Source organism: Fundulus heteroclitus, chromosome 13 (assembly GCF_011125445.2).
Source record: "Fundulus heteroclitus isolate FHET01 chromosome 13, MU-UCD_Fhet_4.1, whole genome shotgun sequence".
Lineage (NCBI taxonomy): Eukaryota > Metazoa > Chordata > Actinopteri > Cyprinodontiformes > Fundulidae > Fundulus > Fundulus heteroclitus.
The window spans coordinates 38366351-38376583 of record NC_046373.1 but is presented as its reverse complement, the minus strand read 5'-3'; positions in this window follow the sequence as shown (position 1 = coordinate 38376583).

Genomic DNA, 10233 nt, shown 5'->3' with positions numbered 1-10233 from the left:
CGTTGTGTGTCTGGGGGTTGTTGTCGCGGCTGAACAGAACCCGCTGAGGAACATGGCGGTTATTGTTGGGCTATTTTTACTCCTGACTCCTGCAGCGGCCTCTCCTCTCACAATGGGCTCTGTGTGGTCTGAGCTCAGCCGCCGTGGTTCTGCTCGTCACGCGGCCCGCCGTGTGTCCGTGTGACCGCCGTGTGATGCTGCCGCCGCGGGCGCGCCCACGTCTCCTCAGCCCCACCCGGTAATCTCCACCCTGAGGGCCCCAGGGACCCCATCAATCTGCACCCGGGGCCGTGAAGGTCCGATGTGGCGCAGAGCGTGAGCTGGGCCCGTAGGGCGAGTTCAGGATAATCCGCTGATGCCGAGCCGCCGGCGCTCTGAAGCTAACCGGGCTGATCCGATGTTCTGCTGGATGTTCAGGAGGCATCAAGCTGAGCGTAGAACATGTTTACAGCAGAACAGAGGCAGGAAACAGCAAGGAACGCTCAGAACCAGCTGGATGGAGTCATGAAGGCAGAACCGCCTGGGTCCGGTTCCACTGATTTTAATTTACAGTCAGAGAATAAATCAACTGGCAGGATTTTATCTCAGTAACACTTTGATTTCTGTCAATAATCAGAGGAAATATGGACTTCAGCTGCTTTCTCACACAGTTTCTGGTCCTGCAAGCCGGAGACCTTCTGGACCGGACTGAACCGGACCAAACCGGACCGAACCAACGTCTCCAGCAGATAAACTGGAGCTGAAACTCTCTGTTGTCCTCAGCAGAACCCAGTCTGGCACATAAAGTTCTGAAGTCACAGGTTCAGCGGCCTTTAGTCTAAATCCTCTGAAGATAACCTAAATTCAGAGTCAGAACCTTCAGAACCTCCCCTGCTGCGCCTGTAGCTCCAGTTGGTTCCGGAGGATTGTCCTTCTGCAGATGGGAGGGATGCTCAGAGGGACCATGTCCCCTGAAGAGGACTATGTCCGTCTCCACAGACCAGAGACGGCGTCCTCTGGCTGAGTTACCATCTCTACTGATCCGAGAACATGCGGCCAACTAAGGTTCTCCAAGTTCTCGCTCCGTGTTCTTCTGCCGCGTTTAACCTCCTGCATCTCATCCAGCTCCTCATCTGGTCTCACTGATGCCTTCAGCCAGGAGGTCCATGAAGGCCTCCAGGATCAGAATCAGTTTTTATCCAGCAGAGTAAAACTCACGCTGATGGTTTTAGGGACAAATATCGTAGTTTTATTGATCCAGATCCCATGATGCTGCTTGGCTGTTTATATCTGATCAATCTTTATTACTTTTCTGGTCTTATTTAGCATTATTTAGCGCACTGATGCACAGCAGGAGATGCATCTGATTTCATTACAGATGATGTTCTGATCTAGCTCAGACAGTCCAGGATTTTCCAGGTTTTATCAGGGAGAGAACATTTTGGACCCTGAGCTCCACGAAGCTCCGTCTGACCCGTTAATGGATCTGGACCAGAGTTCCTGGACCTGCAGCTCCATCATCCGCTTTGGAGAACATCTCACGGTGATGGAGCTTCAGGTCAGACCTGCTGATCTGCTGTCGGTCCCAGGATGAGGTCAGAACTGCACACCTGTCCGCACACACCTGAACACGCCGCCGGTTCTGTCTCTGGTGTCCACCAGGGGGCGACACCGCACCACAGCAGCTCAGTTCAAACAGCGACATCCCAGCAGAGAACAAATGAAACGAATAAACAAATAAAACGCCACTCAATGTTTTATTATTAATACCACGAAATTCACTGAAACTATTTAATTTGAAATAAACAAAATTACTTTTCTTTTACTTGTTTTCTGATTAAAATGATGACGCAATACCAGCAAATGTCCGTTTAGAGCTGCTAATTTAATCACATATGAGGATTAAACAGCTTTAAAACCCATCAGCAGAGCTTCTGTCAACCAGGTCATAATTTCACTTTCTAAAAGTCTTTATTGTTCCTGAGAATGAATACATTTATTCATTTATGTTCAGCTTTAGAACCACAGCAGCGCCTGGCGGAGCAGCGGGACTCCTGCTGTGTGCAGCACCGGCCAGCAGAGGGCGCCAGCGGGCACCGAGGACCGCTCAGTGCATGCTGGGAAATGGAGGAGGTTCTGGACCGTTTCAGGTTTCTCTGCTTTGGGTCTGATTTGGGTTCAAAGGGTTTTCTCGGTTTATTGGCAATATAAAAGCATAAAAGCCACAAGAGGAAGTTAAAGCTTTAAATGAGACGGAGATTGTTCCAGTTTAAAGCTTTGAAAGGTTCAGAACCAAATGGACCTCCTCAGAAGGTTCTCCTGCTCTGGGTCATCTCTAACAGGTTATGTTGATGCTAGGAGGAGATCCGTCTCTGCAGGAGAGGAACAGGACTAAACCAGAACCTGGTGGCGAGCAGCTGGATCTGACAGAACCTGGGCAGAACCTGGGCAGGTTCTGGAAACAGACTCAGTCCATCGACTCCTGGATGATCCAGATCAACCCTGATGGCTTAATTAGGTTCCTAATGAAAAGGCCTCACAACCATTATCAGCCTCCTCTTCCTCGCTGCCTGCTGATCAGGAAGGCCGGTCCGGTCCGGTCCGGCCCGGTCCGGACCGACGGAGTCCTCATGAGAGGAAGTTGGGGCAGCACTGCTGCAGTTCAGCTGCTGTTTGAACACAGAAACCTCCTCCTCTTCCTCCTCCTCCTCCTCCTCCTCTGCCTGATGTAGTGTGACAGTGTGGAGGCCCGCGGCGCTCCGTTGGCGTGGAAACAATCAGCTCTGACAGAAAGGGGGTGGCTGAGGGGGAGGAAGAGGAAGAGAGAGGGATGAAGGGTGAGGGGATGCTGGGGCCCCAAGGCCCGAGGATGAGAAGCATAGATTTTATATTTTCATATAAACATGGACGCTGTTTAAATGCTTAATATGGAGTAATGATGGAGAGTTGTTCACATCTTGATGGTTTTATCTGTCTGGACCTGGTGGCCCGTCACACCTGCTCCTCGTTTTCTGATCAGCTCACCTGGTCTGCAGGTGAGCTCGGTGCTATGGAAGCCCTGGAGGCCCACCTACCCGTTAATTAACTCTTAACCTGCATCCATCCTGCTCCTTCAGCCTCCTTCAAATAATTCAGGTTATTAAACTCAAAGCTGCACGTCTGCAGCAGAACTGCTAACCTTCTGTCTTTGAGCCCCGCCGACAAAAAAGTAAATGACCTGATAAAATATGTTTTAATTTCTCATTAATTCTTATTGATTAAAGTGTTTCACATCCAGAATGTTCCAGGGTCATTAGTCAATTTACAAAAAAGGGGAATTTAATATGTTTTCATCGTAAACATTGAGTTTTATCACTTTAATAAGCTTTTATTAAGAAAACTAAATTCAACAGTAGAGTTTTCAGCAAAATTAAAAGGTGCATATTTTCCCAAAAAGCTTATTTTTTTATGTCTACATACATTGTCTAAAATTATTTTAAAGGCTCAAGGAGGAATAATATAATTTAAAGATGATCTCACAGATCTTATTTAATTTGTTGCATTTAAATAATCAGTTTCTTTAAATATTTAAATGAATACATTTTCAGGTGATAAAATTAAAATGAAGAAATATGAAACAGGTTGGTAAATCAGCTCTTAATTTCCTGTAAAATGTTCTGGTTGGTGTATTATTAACAGAAGCAGTTTCTGGTGTTTTATTTATTGTTTTTTTGCCCTAATTTCAACCAAAAACATAAATGTGGAAGAAGAGCTGCAGAGAAATCCCAGGAGTCCTTCTGCAGGAATTGTGTTTTTAATAGCGAACAGAAAACATGCAGCGTTTATTTGCTCCTGCAGGATCCGGACGGGAATCAGAACATTTGTGAAGGACCTGTTGGGGAAGCCGGGCGTCGCCCTGCAGGCCGCGGCTTCAGCTGCCTCGGCTGCTTTAACCAGCTAATAAATATGAAACCAGCAGGTTAAACTGCGCCCTGAAAGGATTAGCTCCGTCTATAGAGTCCCGTGAAAAATCCCCGACCTCATAAAGGCCCGCGTTGGCCCATAAAACTGCTGAGAACAAAGCAGGAGAAAGAAAGCTTTTTCACGCATAAGAGGTTTTTTCAGGAGCGCATTGAGGGGGTCCTTGGCGGGGCCCCGCCCCCAGATTATCCGGCTGGGATCGGCAGGTGCGTGTGCCGGGATGTGGGGGGTGGCGGGGGGCCAGCTGCAGGCACTTCTCCTCCGCTCCGGTCGGGTGGTGGGGGGGGGCTGCAGGCCTCCCTGGCCTTCAGAGGGTAAACGGTGACACCCTCTAACAAAAGTGACGAGTGGAGAAGGTCGTCTCCGTGAAATGGAGGATTAAAGCGATAAGCTGGAAGAATGCTGCGGCTCGGGTCTCTGGGCACCAGCCTGGGTTCTGGGTGTTAATGTGGCTCCGCATGTCGGCCGGGAAGTGAAGCCCGAGCTCCTTAATGAAGCAACTCATGAATTTAACACAGTGGCATAAACACAGCAGCTAATCCTGCGTCAGCGGCCTCCTTTGGACGCGTCGCTTCTCGTCTTCATGCATCTGTGATGAAGGCCGGGCGTGGACGACCCTCCCAGGCTGCGTCTCTGCCGGGAAGTGGCCGCTTTGCTCCAGAACCCGCTGCCTCTAATCGGCGCCGTCCAAACGGTGTCGCCTCCCCCAGCGGTGGCCCCGGGCGCCGTCAGGCTCCTCAGCATAATCCCTGAGAACGCCTCGCAGCTTTTTCACGCCATCTCTGGGCCAGAGGGGATTAATGTCCTCACCGTTAGAAACCACCATGAATAACAAGCAGCCGGGCCGGGCCGGGCCGGGCCGGGCCGGGCCGGGCCGGTACCGTCTGTGCTGAACGCTGGGGGTCCACATTCACAGCTGCTGACAGATTGATTGTAGAAGATCTGCTAGACTTTAGTTCCTCAGGTTTGGGAATATTTCCACTGAGATGCTCAGAGTTCAGGAAGTGAGACGCTCAGAGGAACGTCTGCATGGAAGGACAGCAGAGGGAGCTTTCAGGAGACCTCCTTCATGAGGCGGCTGCTTCAGGACGGAGGAAGAAGCTCCGAGCTGAAGAAATGCCTCATGGAGGAAGAAGATCTGCAGAGATGAAGAGCTCGGCTTCCTGCAGGACAGAAGTCTGATCTGCTGACATCAACAGAGGAACACCAGGGAACGCACTAACACTAACACTAACCCAGAAAGGCTCATCATCCACACCCTAACCCGCCCGATCCTAATCAGTCTGCAGAGGTGGTTGTATTTTTCTGTCTTATGGTTCCTTACCGCTGAGAACCAACATCCTCCTCTTTCCACATTTTTCTGAGCAGATTCATCTGAAAAGTTCAAATCAAATTCTGGAACCTTTTTTAAAAATGGAAACCAAAGTTCTGTAAGAGCTGAAACCAACAGAACCAGTAAAATGTGGTTCTTTCTGGATAAAAAGGAGCAGGAGCTCTGAGGGAGATGTTCCCTGCTGCTGTCCAGGCCTCAGCCACCGTGGAGCTCTTTATGACGTCTCCATCCGTCCACTCACTCGGCATGCTGGGTAATCCTGTCTCCATGTTCATTGGGTGAGAGGCGGAGTTCACCCTGGACGTGTCTCTGGTCCCTCATTGTTTCCATTCAGGGTTTAGAGAAAGATTCAGTGACTGAGAGGAAAGGATGAAAGTGTGTTAAAACTACCTGTAGCTTCAGGTGTAAAACTACCTGTAGCTTCAGGTGTAAAACCTAGGGAAACGGTTCAGGAACATTACATCAAAGATAACAGACCTAAAAACAGCTTCTTTCCTAAAGCTGTGAGGGCTATCGCCCCCTGCTGGGAGTCAGTGAACCAGCAGCTCATGTCTGTTACATGTTTATGAACACGCTGCTGGTTCCACTGGTTCTGATCCAATGAGAATTATTTACAGTCTCTCACCTGCTGGTAACTATTTGCTCATCAAGTTTCTCAGTGAGTGTTTTTCCTCTAGAAACGCTGGTTCTCCGTCTTTCTTTGCCTGTTTTTGTGTTTTTTTCTGCAGTCAGAGCTCAACGTAATTTTATTATGGCTGTAAATTGTTGATTTTCCTAAAGATGGACCAGTGAAGGTTCAGAGGAGGCAGAATTAATACAAACGATTACTGAATTACGCCCTCAGAGTTTTATTCTCAACATGAGGAAATGAAGCTCTAAAGGACCAAAGGAATTCATTTAGGAGTCCATTTTGGTTTTTAATTTTACTTAATAATTTTTTCTGAAACCAGTGGACCACAAGACCTGGAAAAACAGAAAGAAACAAAAATCTGGACAAACATTGTTTCTAAAACAAGCAAATGCATTTTATGGAGTCCTGCTCTGTATGCAGCTACAGACGAAGGTGGCAGAATACGCAGCGTTGTTGTCCTGATTCCTCGTTATAACGAGACTCAGTCCTCTGCAGACAGTCAGAGCGCCCCCAACTGGTCAAATGGTTAAGTGAGTCAGAAAGTAGGAGCTTCTTCAAGCTCTCAGCAAGCAAAGGTGAGTAGATCTTCAGCGGCGCAGACTGAGCGTGTGCAGAGCAGATAAAGTTATCACATTCATGTCTGCAGTTATGAAGCTAAAACATTTGAACAAGTCCAGAAACTCGCCGTTAGCTTGGCTCCGCTAGCATCAGCTAGCATCAGCTAGCATTAGCTAGCATCAGCTCCAGGACCAGAATCAGAGGAAGGTGGTACCGGAGCGCTGCTCATCTGTAGGAACCAAACTCATCAGAACTTTAAACCCAACTAAATGGAAGAGTAAAAAACAGATATGATGTTTCAGCGAAGGTCCCGTTAACATCAGGTTAATTTTACTGGTCATCAGAGTTTTATTCTCACCTAGAAACCTAAAGTCCAGTAAAAGGTCCAGGTTCTGGGAGCGAGGTTCTGCTCTGGATGACGCTAACATTTTCAACTCTCCTGAGTTTGATTTAATGTCAGCTTGAATCTTTCCTTGGTTCACATTCAATGATGGATCAGAACATCATCCCAGACAACCAGAACATCAGTGCTGTCACTTTGGACCGGTTCTGTTCAGTTCCTTGTTTCTTCTGTCTCAGTCCATCAGGTTCTGGTCCAACATGATGGACCTTCTGGATCTGCAGCAGCTGTTTAACCACAGGTCCCCAGGTTCCGCCGTCTCCACAAGTCAGTCTCGGTCCGGACGGTTCTGATTGGTGGTTCTGCCATGAAGGTCCATCTGCAGACCTCTGCAGAACATCTTGATCACCCGATGAGGTGCTGCATTCATTTTAATCATCCGTGTTGGAGGAACCTCCTCAAACATCTGGGCCACCAGAGAACCTCCGACTCACAGTGACACCGGACCGGTTCTACCGGGCCGGTTCTACCGGACCGGTTCTACCGGGCCACAGTCCTTCCAGCTGCTTTAAATGCTCATCAAATGTAAATCTGCATCTTCTGCATCACTACCTGATCCCTCCTCCTCCTCCTCCTCCTCCTCTGGTCTCCACGGCTGTCAGGACGATGAAGCTGCTTAAAACTGAGAGCTGGAAAATTAAAAAAGAAAGAGTGGTGCGATAAAACTGGTAGATAATCATCTTTTCATTAAACTTTCATCCGCGCTGACTTGAATATTCAAAAGCCCAATTAGGAGCCGAGCGCTTCTCTCCGGCTCGTCTGCAGCAGATCCGGAGCCGCTTCAGGGAGGAGGAGGAGGAGGACGGAGCTGACCTTAGACCCCCGCGGAGGACGCAGAGCGGCGGCCTGGATGCTGAGAGGAGGAGCAGGAGGATGGAGGAGCAGGAGGATGGAGGAGCAGCAGAGAGGAGCAGAGAGGAGGAGCAGAGAGGAGGAGCAGGAGGATGGAGGAGCAGAGAGGAGGAGCAGAGAGGAGTTCAGGTTTCCATGCAGGCTGTGCAGAGAAGTGATTTCTGTGTGTTAGCAGCAGAGCTGAGGCCCAGGGCCATTCCTGTGTGAGCCTGAGATAAGGGGGGGGGGGGGGGGGCTTCCTCTGGATCATGTCCCCGTCGGTCCTCCTCACCCCTCTCCCCCTCATGAAGAGGGAGTCTTGGCAGGGTAATTAAGGATGGCCTCTAAACACGGCAGCATGGCAGCAGCGCTCCAGATGAAAGTAAATGATTAAAATAATTACAGGCTGAGAGCTGACGAGCCGCAGTGTGGCGTGGCCGCCGGACATGTGTCGCTAATTAGATAATTAATCTGAATGCAAATGATGAGCCCTAACGAAGCAGTCAGGCTGAACAGCACCGACTGCCGAGAGTGAGGGGGGGGTAAACCAACAGGAAGGGAAAAGTTTCACTGCTGCTGACAGATTCTGCTGGGTTAAAAATATACAGCAGGCATGAAGAGGAGCGAGACGAGAGACGAAGATGAAAAGACACCTGAGGAGACGCAGGAGCAGCGCACCTGAGCTGCAGAGCAAACAGCCTCATTATTTCTGCCTCCTCCTCCTCACCAAGGTAAACAGCTTCTGAAGCGCCGTCTCTGCGGCACACACCTGTCAGAACCGCTCGTTCTCCAGCAGAACCCTCACCTGCACAGGTTAGCAGCTTCCTGTGGCCCACATCCGCTTCTGACCCGCAGGAACCGAGAATTACACGATCCGGATCAGAACCACAGCTTTTACCTGCATCTGTAGACCCACGCTCCATCATCAGAGCCAGAACCCGGCAGCGACCCGTCATCTGGTTCTCCAGAACCTTCCAGAGACACAGGAGAACATCCGTCCACGCTCAGACCGAGTTCTGTTTGGTTCTGTTCCTCTAACTGCCGGGTTCCCCAATCATTCACGTTATTTCAGGATAAATTCATCCAGTTCTGATCAAACATCCTGAAGGTTCTGCCGGTTAAATCTGCCTAAATGAACGGAACCGGACCCACCCGGTCCACATAATCCCTGCAGGGTTCTGGTGAGCCAGTGACCAGACAGAACCCAGAGAAAACCTGCAAACATCAGGGAAAGCCTGCAAACTCCAGGAGGAACGGCCCAAAAAGGTCCATAGAACCAGGCGGTACCACCTGATCAATAGTAGAACACGGTCCCAGCTGTTAATTAGTCCTGGTTCTGGTTCTTTTGGGCTCTCATTGGGTCAACAGAACAAGCAGGTTTGTTTTGCTGTATTTTTAATGAAGAAACACAGCGGCTGAACTAGTCAGGCTTACGGGTCAGAACTGGATCAGAACTGGGTCAGAACTCATTAATATAAGTTCTGACCCAGTTCTGACACCATGGATCGGGTCGCCGTGTTAAATCATCAGAAAACTGGTTAAAAATCCGTTAAAATAAATATTTTTACATAAATGTATCTCCTGCGGATGTTTGATCGTCTCCTCTGGGTCCAAACGGCCAAAGCTTCACATCTGGCCCGGTTCTGTAACCCACCAACGGTCCGAAAGCGTTCAGCACATCGACTCCATTAAACTTCTGCTGGACTCTGGGGGAACCGGGTCAGTCCTGCTGGGCTTCAAATGGACTCGGTACCGGGCCTCTGCAGGACAGAAGTTCTCCAGAACTGGACCTGGTTCCCCGGTCTAAGGTCTCTAAGTCTGTTCCATTAGATGGTGTCTCTGCCCCCCCCCGGTACCAGCGGACCCCTGCTGGGTCAACGTTCTCCCAGCTTTCTGGACCGGATCATCGTCCTGTGAAGATCCGCTAAGAACTTCTAGATAATATCAGCATTTCTGACATTATTCTGTTACAGCTTCATCAGAGACGTTCTGTCCAGGAGAACATATTTCTCCAATTTTAGCTTCCCTTCATTGGCTTCCTGTTAAATCAAGAATATAATTTAAAATTCTTCTTCTAACGTATAAAGCCCTTAATAATCAAGCTCCATCATATATCAGAGCTCTGATTACCCCGTATGTTCCTAACAGAGCACTTCGCTCTCAGACTGCAGGTCTGCTGCTGGTTCCTAGAGTCTCTAAAAGTAGAATGGGAGGCAGATCCTTTAGCTATCAGGCTCCTCTCCTGTGGAACCAACTCCCAGTTTTGGTCCGTGAGGCAGACACCCCGTCTACTTTTAAGACTAATCTTAAAACTTTCCTTTGTGACAAAGCTTCTAGTCAGAGTGGCTCATGTTACCCTGAGCTACCTCTATAGTTATGCTGCTATAGGCTTAGGCTGCTGGAGGACATCAGGGCTGGTTCTGGTTCTAGTAGCTGACCCGGTTCTGACTGGGTCAGTTCTGCAAAGCACTTTAATGGACAGTTCTTCTAAAGTGGAATCAGATAAAAAAACTTAAAGTAAAAACAAACAAACGAGTGACG